Below are 11,211 nucleotides of genomic sequence, written 5' to 3'. Positions count from 1 at the left end.
CACAACCAATGGAGTGAGGGCTCAGGCGGCTGGCTCCGCCCCTCAGAACCCACGCCCCGGGGCGGGGGGGGGGGGGGGAGCAGGGATAGCCAGGCCCTTGTGCACCCTAACCTGGCTTTCTTACTCTTCTGTAAACACCAGCAAAGGGAGGTAAGGTCTCTGTCATTGGAGGAACACTACAGGTTACCTGAGCACTGCCCCCGAAGTCTCTGGTCTCGCAAAGATCTGGGCAAGGAAGGAAGGGGAAGGCTCAGATCTTATCTGGGCTAGAAGAGGCCGCGTGTGCGCTCCGCGCTGCCCCTCCCATGTATGTCCGCAGTGGCAGCCCGTGGTCTTTTGAGCTTTTTAGCCATGCCCGGGCTTCCTAGCCCTACACTTCAGGAATGCAGAGTGTCCACCGCCCATCAAGGGGCGGCTGTAGAAAGAGGCCCATGGGTGGGAGCAGAGGCCCAACCAAGTGGGTTTTCCCAGCATTTAGCACAGAGTGAGTCCTGCTCTCCTGTGAGAATCAAGTGGTTTCATTTTTATTTATTTAATTTAATTAATTAATTTATTTGAGAGAGAGCGCGCGAGAGCACAAGCAGGGGGAGCGGCAGAGGGAGAGGGAGAAGCAGGCTTCCCGCTGAGCAGGGAGCCTACGTGGGGCTCCATCCCAGGACCCTGGGATCATGACCTGAGCCGAAGGCAGACGATTAACCAACTGAGCCACCCAAGAGCCCCGAAAGAAGCTTTTATAATCCAGGAGGCTTTGTGATCTGCTTCCCTTCTATTCCTGGGGGTGGGAAAAGATTACCCTGTATGAGGGGAAGTTGGGAAGAGACAGAAGGAATTGCAGAAAAAGCCAGCAAACTCGTCAGGAACCGTTAAAGAGGTTGGGCTCTCAACCTCTGATTATTTTAATTTCCCCTTCCCCTGCTCAGCTGTGGCCCCTCCACTGCCCTCCCTCCTTCCGATTTCCTGCTTCTCTCTCCCCACTTTGCCCTCTTGGTGCACTGGGAGGCAAGAGAAGTTGAAGTCTCCTCATGCGTACACGGTACATTTTGCCGAGGATTTTAGCCTGACTTCCATTTGTTTCCTGGCCGATCTCCTGATGTGCAGCAGGGGTGGGTCCCTCCCTTCTCCGGGTCAAGGAGGGGAATTCAAGAACCCAATCTACAGGGCATCTTGATGCAGTCCTGTCCCATGGCCCTTCCTAAAATGGAATCCTATCTGCTCAACATCTCTTTAGAAATCAGCTAATCCCAACCTCTCACCGAATAGATGGGGAAACTGGGGCTCAGAGAGACTCTTGGTCTCAGATTCAAGCAGCCAGTGTAGGGTCAAGATTCTCATCTATCTGGATCTACAGACCTCCATGGAAGGGTTCTTGATAGCAAACAGCCCATGCCTCTGCCTCTGGATGGCCTCACATTTGTCCAGAGGATTCTTACTTTTTCTGGAAGAAGAAAAAGCTCCTTTGGGGACAAGGGGAGAGAGATTTTCCAGGTGGTCACTTTCCTAAGTATAGAGACTCCCCCCGCCCCCCCACCCCCCCACCCCCCCCCGCAGCTGTCAGAGTGCGAGATTTCCCTGCCAGCTGGACCCAGTGTGCCTTAATGGAGCCTCAGCTCCACCATTTTGCAGTTAGTAATGTAGAGACAGAAGCAAAGATTCCGGGGACAAGAGGCACACTCTTGTGGGTTAGACACTTGTGCCCTTGTCTCTCCCTTGCTGTGTTTCATTCAATTACTCACTCATTCATTCACTCACTTTCTCTGTAAAAGCAGCAACGCAGTACCAGGCGAGTGAGAGGCGGTGTTTACCCTTTAGGAGCTCCCAGCTTTAGGAGCACATCTATGAACAGGTATCAGAAACAGGCCACTGAAAAACCACTATGAGTACTCCCCCAAAGGGAAATGTCAACTTTTGTCTATGAGATGCAGGGACGGTTCCAGAGAGAGGTCGACATTTGAGCTGAGGAAAGATGAAGGAGGTGGGGGGGGGGGGTGGAAGGGTAGGAGGCTTAGGGGTTAGGACATGACTTGAATGAAAGTCCTGAGGAAGGAGCCCTCACGCTGTGTTTCGGAAGCTCACTCTGGTCCAGCGTAGGACCAGAGGCAGGGAAACAGACTGCTGATGAGTCCTACCGCCCCAAAATGAGGGGAAAGCCAGGGGAAGGGGGTAGCTAGGGCAGAAAACAAGCCTAAGTCCTACTGGTTATATTCTTCCCTTTTCCATTCATTCTGAAAAATGGAAATGAACTATAAGCCAGTTGACACAGTGAGGAAGGACTCCCCTGCCCTCAATAATAATAATGAGGTAAAAAAAAATAAATATTTACTATTATTATTGTTATTAATCTCAACTTGATTCAACAAGTTCCAGGAGGATGCTCTGGGGACCATGTGGACACTGGTTTGTATGGTGGGTCTAGAGGGGGTTTGGAAGCACATTTGGGTGGCTTTGCCAGAAGACACCTGTCCCCCCAGCACTCAGTCAGGTTCTTTGTTCCAAAGTCAGCTCGAGAGGCAAAAGACCTAGACGCCTTCCCTTTCTCCACATTTCCGGTCCTGAGGCTGGAAGGGGCATTTCCAGACTCTCTCAAGGGTGTCTGTGGGCAGAGAAGAATGGAGCTGGAAGGGCAGGGTGGTTGGACAAGGAACACAGGCTGCCTCCAATCTCCACTCAGGAGCTCACCATTATAAGGGTGTTTGCTCATTTCTCTAACATGGGGCTTCAGGTTTCAGATCGATGTACTGAATTGTCACATCCCCCCCAAAAGGCCTGAGCCAGGGTTTCTCTGCTGTGAGATCTTTGGTCCCTACATGTATCCGTGGGTCTTGGAAACACACCACCATTCCCTCTGCTCTGACTTCCAGCCCCGTATCTTACTGACCCATCTTTGGCTTTTGAGGAAATAGGCAAGATATTGCAAACTCTCACAAGTGCTCGGACACCCTATTAACATCAGCCTTACCTGTCAGTCCCTCCAGACTGAATTCTGGTTATAAGCACCTCTAACTTGGAAGCTCTGCCTCGGTGCCCAGCATGGGGCCTGACATCCTTCGTAAAGTTTGTGGAATCAACTGTAATTCTTTCTACTGGAGAGGGGCACCGAAGAGAGGTTTCCAAGAGCCCCTATGGCACAACATTTGGGGTGGGCTGGTCTCTTGGGGTGAAACAGGAAAGTTAGTGTGACACAAGGAGACAGCTTGTCCCCAGAAACCTGATGGGGCCATCAGAGCCCATGGCCTGAAGTGTGTGTGGGAGGATGCCTGCTTACAGACTGGAGGCTTCATCACCAGCTTCCCACTGGTTGTTGGCTTCTAGCTCTGCACCATGTTTTGAAGAGCCAGGAGGACCTTCCCCCAAGAGGTTTCTCAGTTAGGGCCCCAAGTCAGCAGGCTTGCGTGTTAATTCTTCTTCCACTGCCTAGTTCAGTAATTTGGCCCAGAAAGTAACTGTACAAATGTAAGGTGGGTAAGATGTGGTTTAGCCGCAACAAAAATAGAAAAAAAAAAATCCAACGTAGGGCTTGAACTTATGGTAAGCTTTATGGGATTCAATGAACATGAGGTAGTTGCCAAGACAGCAAATTCTATCTTTGGTTGTATTATTAGAAATATGAGATGGAAAACAAAGGAGGTCTTATTCCCATTCTACTCTGTACTGACCAGATTATACTTAGTTCATTACATTCAGTTATGGGTTTCCCATTTTAAGAAGGGTCAATACAAATCTAAAAGGGAGAAAAAAGATGTTCAGGTGGATTTGAAAATAGGTCACTCTGGGCAAGGATAAAGAAAGGGGATTTTTAGTCTAAAGAGGCGATGCCTGGGGAATGCAGGGGGAGATATAACTATTTTCAACGATATGAAGACGTGCCACGTAGAAGAGGTTCATATTGGGTCTTAGTGGCCCCATGGGGTAGAATTAGAGGCAAGTTCTTTTCCTGTTACCAGTTCCCCAGAGAAGTACCTGTTTAGGTTCCAGAGGATGCGGGCAGGCATCCAAAGAAACCTGATGGTTCTGGAGTCAATACAGCCCCTGGGAGAGGGCGAGGTCTCTCCTCAAGGGGTAAATGGAAGGACCAGATATCCTGCCACCAGGTGGTACAGAACACCTGTCTCAACAGGTGGGAGCAAAGCCCCTAAACCCAAGTCCATAAATCAAACCGAGGTCCCTTCCTCCCATCTTGACTACACCTTCCCTCCCACTTCATTGTTATCTCTTTAGTTGACCTGCCTGGTGCAAGTGTTGTGTAGCCGGAAGTTTATTCGGTTTGGTCTTCACTAGCCAGGTCTCTGTACATTGACTGTTTCCTGAGGTACATCCCTGCTCTGCACATAACACCCTGTGATCTGTGCACACCTCTATCATACATAATTGTATTGTTATTGATTTCTTGTCTTTCTCTCTCACTAGACCATGAAACGCTTCAAGAAAGGAAAGTCCTATGTTCTTGGTACTTAGGAGTTCCTGGCATGTGGTAGGTACTCAGTAAATATTTGTTGAGTGGGTGAAGGTGAAGAGGGTCCTGCCTGGGGGAGTTTGACCCTTTGTTACTGAGGAGACTTGGGGTTGGGGTCCAACACTCCCTTCCCTTCACTTTCCTGACCCTGTCCGCTCCAGTATTGATCTCAACCTATCCCAGAGTCCCAGGAGCTACAACCAGATGTTTCCTGCTCCAGGGGATCTGAAAGCTCATCACCCATTCTTCTGTTTCTGGGATGGGGCTGGAGGCCCCCCTCCCGGAGGTGGGCATATTCTCTGGAGATTGTAGAGGGTATGAGGATGGTCTCTTCCTCCAGGCCCCTCTCTCCCGAGGCCTAGTGTACTCCCTCACATGAGGGCAAAACCCTAAGAGACATTATAGGCAAGTCCTCTGGTCTTTAGCTCAGCCACTCTGGACATTTTCCGCCTTTTTCTGCTCCAAACAATCTCTACAAATTGCCTGTAGGCTTTCTAGGTTTGGGGAACTTCCATTTCCCTGGGGAATGGTTGTTTGAAATTTTATTTTTTTTTAAGATTTTTTTAATTCATTTGAGAGAGAGAGAGAGAGCGCATGCGCATGAGTGGGGGAGGGGGATGGGGGGGAGAAGGACAGAGGGAGAAGCAGACTCCCTGCCAAGCAGGGAGCCCTATGCGGGGCTCTATCCCAGGACCCCGGAATCACGACCTGAGCCGAAGGCAGATGCTTAACCAACTGAGCCACCCAGGCACCCCTGAAATTTTATTTTTCTAACATTAACATCTGAATATGACTTTAGGAAAGCAGAGGGGTGGGGGAGCATTCTTAATAGAAGAGGCTTTGATAAGCTGAAATAGTTCATATTATTAAACAGCAAGAGGGAGATTTCAGAGCACTTGCCTCTTTGGTCTTTAGCTCACGGCTCCCACCTTTTGGAGAATGAGAGGTTATGGGTGATGCAGAGGAGAGACAGGTGTCACTGTTAATTCATAGCTTTGCTCAATCTTAATTGTGAACTTACTATGTGCCAGATACTCTACCAGGTGCTGGGAATACATGGATGGCTAAGACCCAGCCCCTGAGCACAAAGACTTTAGGTGCAGTGAGGGAGACAGCCCAGTGACACGTGGGAAGGGCAAGTACAGGAGCCCCTGTACTAACACTGTAGGAATCAGAGAGAGGAGCCTATATCGCTGCCTAGTAGATCAGGAAGGCTTCACAGAGGAGGTGCCACCCAGCTGAGCTTTGAAAGGCAAGAAGAAACATGCCAACTGGAGAAAAAATGATTTGTTGTGGGGATTCCTTGGGGTTCTAGGGCTGAGCAGGGATGGGCAGGTTGTCTTCTTCCTAAGTAAAAGATAAAACAGTGCAAACTCCACCCTGGGTCACTGGTCAGATGCAGACTTACCACCTGGGGGGTCTGGAGTGAAGGATGGGAGGAGGTTGAAGGAGCCCACCCTGCCTAGGAGGAAAAAAAATCTAAGCCAACTCTTTCTCATCAGCATCTCTGCAAGATGGACCTACACAGGTAATCACGTTTGGCAATCTCTGTTGGCTCCCTCCTTGTGTTTTTTGTATGTTTCATGAGATGCCAGTTCGAATTTGCTAAATAAAGAGGGACAGTTGGCAGGAGAGGGGCAAGTTTTAATGGGGAGAAACTAACCGATGAGCTGGTAAAGTGAGACAAGCAGACTTGCGGCCACTGGGCTGCTTAGCTCAGCACCAGGGAGGGCTAGGGTGTGCATGTGTGCGCGCATGCGTACGCGTCTGCCTACGGCTAATTATAACGCAAGCGTATTGTAGCCTGGCTTGCCCAGTAGTCACAGAGAGGAGATTAGGTGGGCAAAAGGGATGAGGTAGAAAAAGAGGGGAAGAGTCGGAAAATTGCAAAACTTTTCTGTGAAAGGTTCTTAACACCTACTGAGCTGGGAGATGGGGGAAATAAACCAAATCTGGATCTCTCTTCTCCTACCTGAAACCCTTAAACAAAACAACTGGAAATTAAAACAACAAGAAACAAAACCTTCAGTTGGGGAATCATCTTGGGGCACGGAGCACAGGCTCTGCTCTCAGAACGTGCTAGCAAGTGGCCGCTCATCCATCTTGCTCGAGTCCCGGAGAAGCAAGCTATGGTGCTGAGTCCAGCAGTTCTGAGCAATAGAGCAATAAAACAGTCGAGGAGCCCTTCACTGCAGTGGAATGGGATAATCCTACAACTTAATAAGCGCGAACACGCAGCAGAGCTGAAGCAAATTGTTCCTAGGTGATGAGATTGCCGGCCCCTCCGGGATCAGGAGGGAAGCAGTGGGAAGGTGTTTGGGGTTTGGGTTGCTGGGGTGGGGGATAGGATGAGGGGAAGCTGGGGAAGAAGAGGGCCCCACCTTCAGCCTTAATCCCGGGATTCATTCTGAAGGCTGAGAGAACCGATGGCCTAAGTCTGTTCAGCATTACTTGAACCTCAGGATGGGGAGGAGCTAGGGGAGGGAATCCCATTCTTAGTGAACTGAAATAAATGTGTGGGGGTGTGGGGGTGTCAGGCAGTCAAACACCTCTGGGGTGGGGGCTCGGGGGAAGGGAGCAGAGGTAGGTTTGAGCCCAGACTCCATTACTGCTAATTACGCAGTGTAATCACTTGGACCCTGCCTCTCTGCTTCCCCGTCTATAAAATGGAGACAGTAGTAATGCCTAGATAATGCATGGGAATATTCCCCCCAGAACTATGAAGAGGTTCACAGTCATTATGAATGCTTATCACAACTAAGATTCAAAAAGGTTAAGATGCAGAGTTTTATGAACCTAGGAGTTGCTAGGTGTATCCAGTTTCTGGGTTCAGGGTCTGATGCTGGGCACTCCCCGGTTTTCCTCAAGCCAACCCAGAGATGTATTGCAGCTGGCTAACACCTGCTAGTGAGAGCTGATTATTAAAATTTCAGAAAATAGTTTGCCATCTGGTTGTTAAACATGTTGGTTGTTTGAAATCAGCCAAGGTGGGAGTACTTACACTGGGCTACAAATCCAGGTCCTCTGGAGAGCCAGTTGTTAGGCATTTGCCAGTACGCCCCTGACCCCACCTTTCTGCCTTCGGTAGTTCTGCAAGCTGCTTCCCTAGGACCAACCCCCCCGCCCCCCCCGCCCCCCGCCCCCCCCCCCCCCCCCCGGCCTGCTCTGTTTCCTCGGGAGCACTCAGCACATTGGGGCAGGGATGCTGAGGACACTGGAGGGGGCCTGGTTCTGGTCCTGCAACCCAAACTCCTGTCTCCCTGGGTGCTTTCTGTTTCTAGATGTGGTCTATATGTTTTTGTACTCTCTGCTTTTGATTATATTCTTCCCTCCATCCAGAGTATTCTTCTGAATTCTGCATATACTTGATCTTGAAGCACCAGCTCTTTCCTGAAGTGTCAGCCACCACTTCTCTCATTCTCTGATCCTGGGGGCCCACACTCCTCTCCGTGGGCCTCTCCCCCGAGCCTCTTCCCCGTGCGGTGGGCGGCTGGGAGCTGGCTCTCCTTGCCGCAGGGCTGGGACTTCCTCCTGAGGCAGGGCCAGATTCCACTTAAGGTGCCCTGATTACCTCTCTTACAATAATTATACGAGGGTTTTCCTCATATTTTGCTCCTAGAATCTTCAGGGCATAGACATTTTACAGATATGGAAACTGAGGTTAAGTAACTTGTCTAAGGTGACGTAACTAGTAAGTGTTAGAATTTAGATTTGAGAAAAGGTTTTTCTGACTCCTTGGGCCTGGGTTCTTGCCGTCTCTTCCCCTGACGTTTCCATATTCTGGGTCATTTTTCTCTTCCTCACAGCGTCAGGGTTAAATGCCTGCTTGATGAGTGTACTAAAACTTCCCTTCCTTTCAGTTACATATTTTGAAATGAAAATGGGATGGGCATCAGGGAGGGGTTATGGCATGATATTCCTTCTGCAAACTCAACCTGCCCTCAGGAAAGCTCCGAGAATCCTTTCCCCGGTAGGCACTCAGCTCGACGTTCCTTTCAGCGTGAAGCCTTGAGCTTGTGTAAAGACTGTTGAAAGGGACTTGTTCATGGGCTTTTGGCCGAGGAAAATTATTTAACAAGATCTGTAGCTCTAATGGTACGCGTATCCAACTTTCCAAGCTTCAGTAAGGCACTTCTGCCCCTTGTTGGTTTTGTAGCTAGCACCAACACCAATTTGCATTTCCCTCAAATTTGAGGGCCATGAGCCTATGTGAGAATGCAAAATGAGCAAGTGAATAAGCTCTTTTACAACAAATGAGAGACACTTCTGAACGGTTTCCTTGTAGTTTCTGACCTATGTATGTATGTAGGTATATATGTATCTGGTGTCTTCTTCCCCCCACCAAGTAAGGAATGGTAAGGATATAACAATGAGAATTTCCTATTTTTCCACAGGCCTGGTGCCTCATTCTATTTGGACTTGGAACTATGAGCCCACCCTATTTTCCAGCCAGTTAGAAAGGAAGTAAGAGACACTGCCCGACACCTGCCTTTTCTGAACCCTAAGAGAGCCAATGCCACATAGTGGCTAAGAGGCGTTCACTGGGTTGTCCTCTGATGGAAAATCCAGAGCTAAGAGTGCCTTCTTTCCCATGAAAGTTCTGCCAGAATGATAGTAGGTAAAATTACAGGTTTACCTCAGGCCAACGTTTTGAAGAACTGTGGTGCTCCTATTCTCTTCCAGCCTAGCTCTGATGTGTGCAGACTCCCTATAATTATGGTATAATTGAATTTAACTATAGGGCTAGAACTAGTTTTCAACCAAGTCCCCTCAAATAATTTGTTGCTTATTAGAAAAAAATGGGTACTCCTACTGGCTTTAGGGACATGCATATACGGCTGCCCAAACTTCCCAAGAGAGAAAAGAATTGCTGCTGTGAGCGCCAGTAATTTAGTGGGGTTGGTGGAATCACAGTACCCTTGTATCCCAGCTCAGAACGTTCCAGAAGGTTCACTTTCTCTAAAAATGAAATCCAGAGATGAGGCTTTCCCAGGGTGCCAAGGTGAAATGTTCCAGGCTCTCTCACTCCTTTGTTTAGGAGATTATTCTAAATACCCAGAGTTTGCAAGCCACGGGTTGTGGGTTAAATCTGGGTTTGGGCTTATGTTATTCAGCAGGCAAGGTGTTTAGAGTTTTTTGAGTTAAGGGTAACTGATTTAAATGAGACAGTTTCGCATAAAATTCTGGATTTCAGCTTTCCCTCAAAAAGAAAAAAAAATCTGTTAAACCAGGGCCTGAGGGCCTGAGGTCCTTCATTACTACACTTTATTGGACTTGACTCTTAGGCCCTTTAAAGAAGGCAACCATTTAATCTCTGGCCACTACCATTCACTTACTTACCCTTCTTTATTACTGGCACTTGTCTGATTTGAATCTTTGAGTCTCTGTTTGTCTGTCTCTCAATACCACCCCCCAGTCTCTCAGTAATATGAACTGATCTTTTATTGAAGGCAGTGTGACCTAGTGCAAAGAGTGAGGTTTTTTGAATCCCAGAAACTTCTTTCAATCCCGGCTCCCTCGTTCACTAACTGTGTTACTTTGGATGCCAACTCTACATTTCTGATCACCATTTCCACATCTGGGACTCCCAAGGCACCACGTCAGAGGCTGGTGTGAGTCTCTCAGCACGATCCTTGGCACATGGTGGGGATTCCATTACCATTAGTTCCCCATGCTCTCAGGCTGCCCTAACTGGAAGCAGAGAGAGGATACTGTTATCAGTCAACCTCATGGACCCCTTATGCCGAAAGGTACCTGGAGAGTTTCTTTTGTTTCCTTCTCTGCCTCCAACTTAACCCTTTCACACAGGTGAAATGCAGAGAGGTAAACCCACCTGCTCCAGGTTACTCAGTGAATAACAGATAAACCCAGGTGTCCTGGGCTCTCAGCCCAGTGCTCATTTCACTCAGGACAGCCTGCCAGCCCCACACAGATTCTTTCCAGGAGAACTGAAGATGGAGCGAGCGTGGGATTTCTGTTGCTTGGGGCTTGACAAAACGGTTGCAGACAATGAGTGGTTTGAATGTCTGAAAAGAAGCATCAGGGAGTGACCTGAATTAATCACACAATTGTTGCAAGATATAACCAGGGTGTTAATAAGCTCTGCTTTGCCATTTCACTCTTTAATGACATGGTTTGCACAGACGTACCTTCCGTATGCCTTGCCATCCTTTTTGAGGTGACTGTGCAGTAAAGGTATGACATCTAGGTTGGCACCATAATCATCTCTGGCTGACTCCTTAAAGTGAAGGAAAATAATATCAAATAGCTGATCCAGCCTCATCTCCTTCCCACCACCAGGTTCCTTTATGTACCATGTAGTCATCAGACATGTGTCTTCACTTGCAGATGGCTCAAGGGTTCAGTGGGGGCAAGGGAGGGTGCTTGGGCAATCGTGCCATCTTCTCATAAGCTGATTCAGACTCCCCACAGCCTGGGAGAGAGACGACCAGGATTCCAGCCCACACCCACTACTGAAGATCTGTGTGACCCTGGACAAGTCACTTCACATCTGTGGATCTTCGTTTACTCATTTGTCAAAAGATGGGGCTGGAGAGGATGGATTCTGAGGCTCCTTCCATCTCCAACGGTCTTACGTGACTATTAATGGAGAACTTAACCCGCAGAAGGTTGCAGAAAGAAGGACCCTAATCAGGTTGCTGCAGGACAGGAGGGAAGTTATGATGCTCGATGGGTCAGGGAGAGGCTGGGGGCGAGGAACCAGATTCTATGGTTTGTTATTTACAGCCCTTAGTAATTTC

This window comes from Zalophus californianus, chromosome 10 (assembly GCF_009762305.2).
Source record: "Zalophus californianus isolate mZalCal1 chromosome 10, mZalCal1.pri.v2, whole genome shotgun sequence".
Taxonomy (NCBI): Eukaryota; Metazoa; Chordata; class Mammalia; order Carnivora; family Otariidae; genus Zalophus; species Zalophus californianus.
This window is presented reverse-complemented; position numbering follows the sequence as displayed.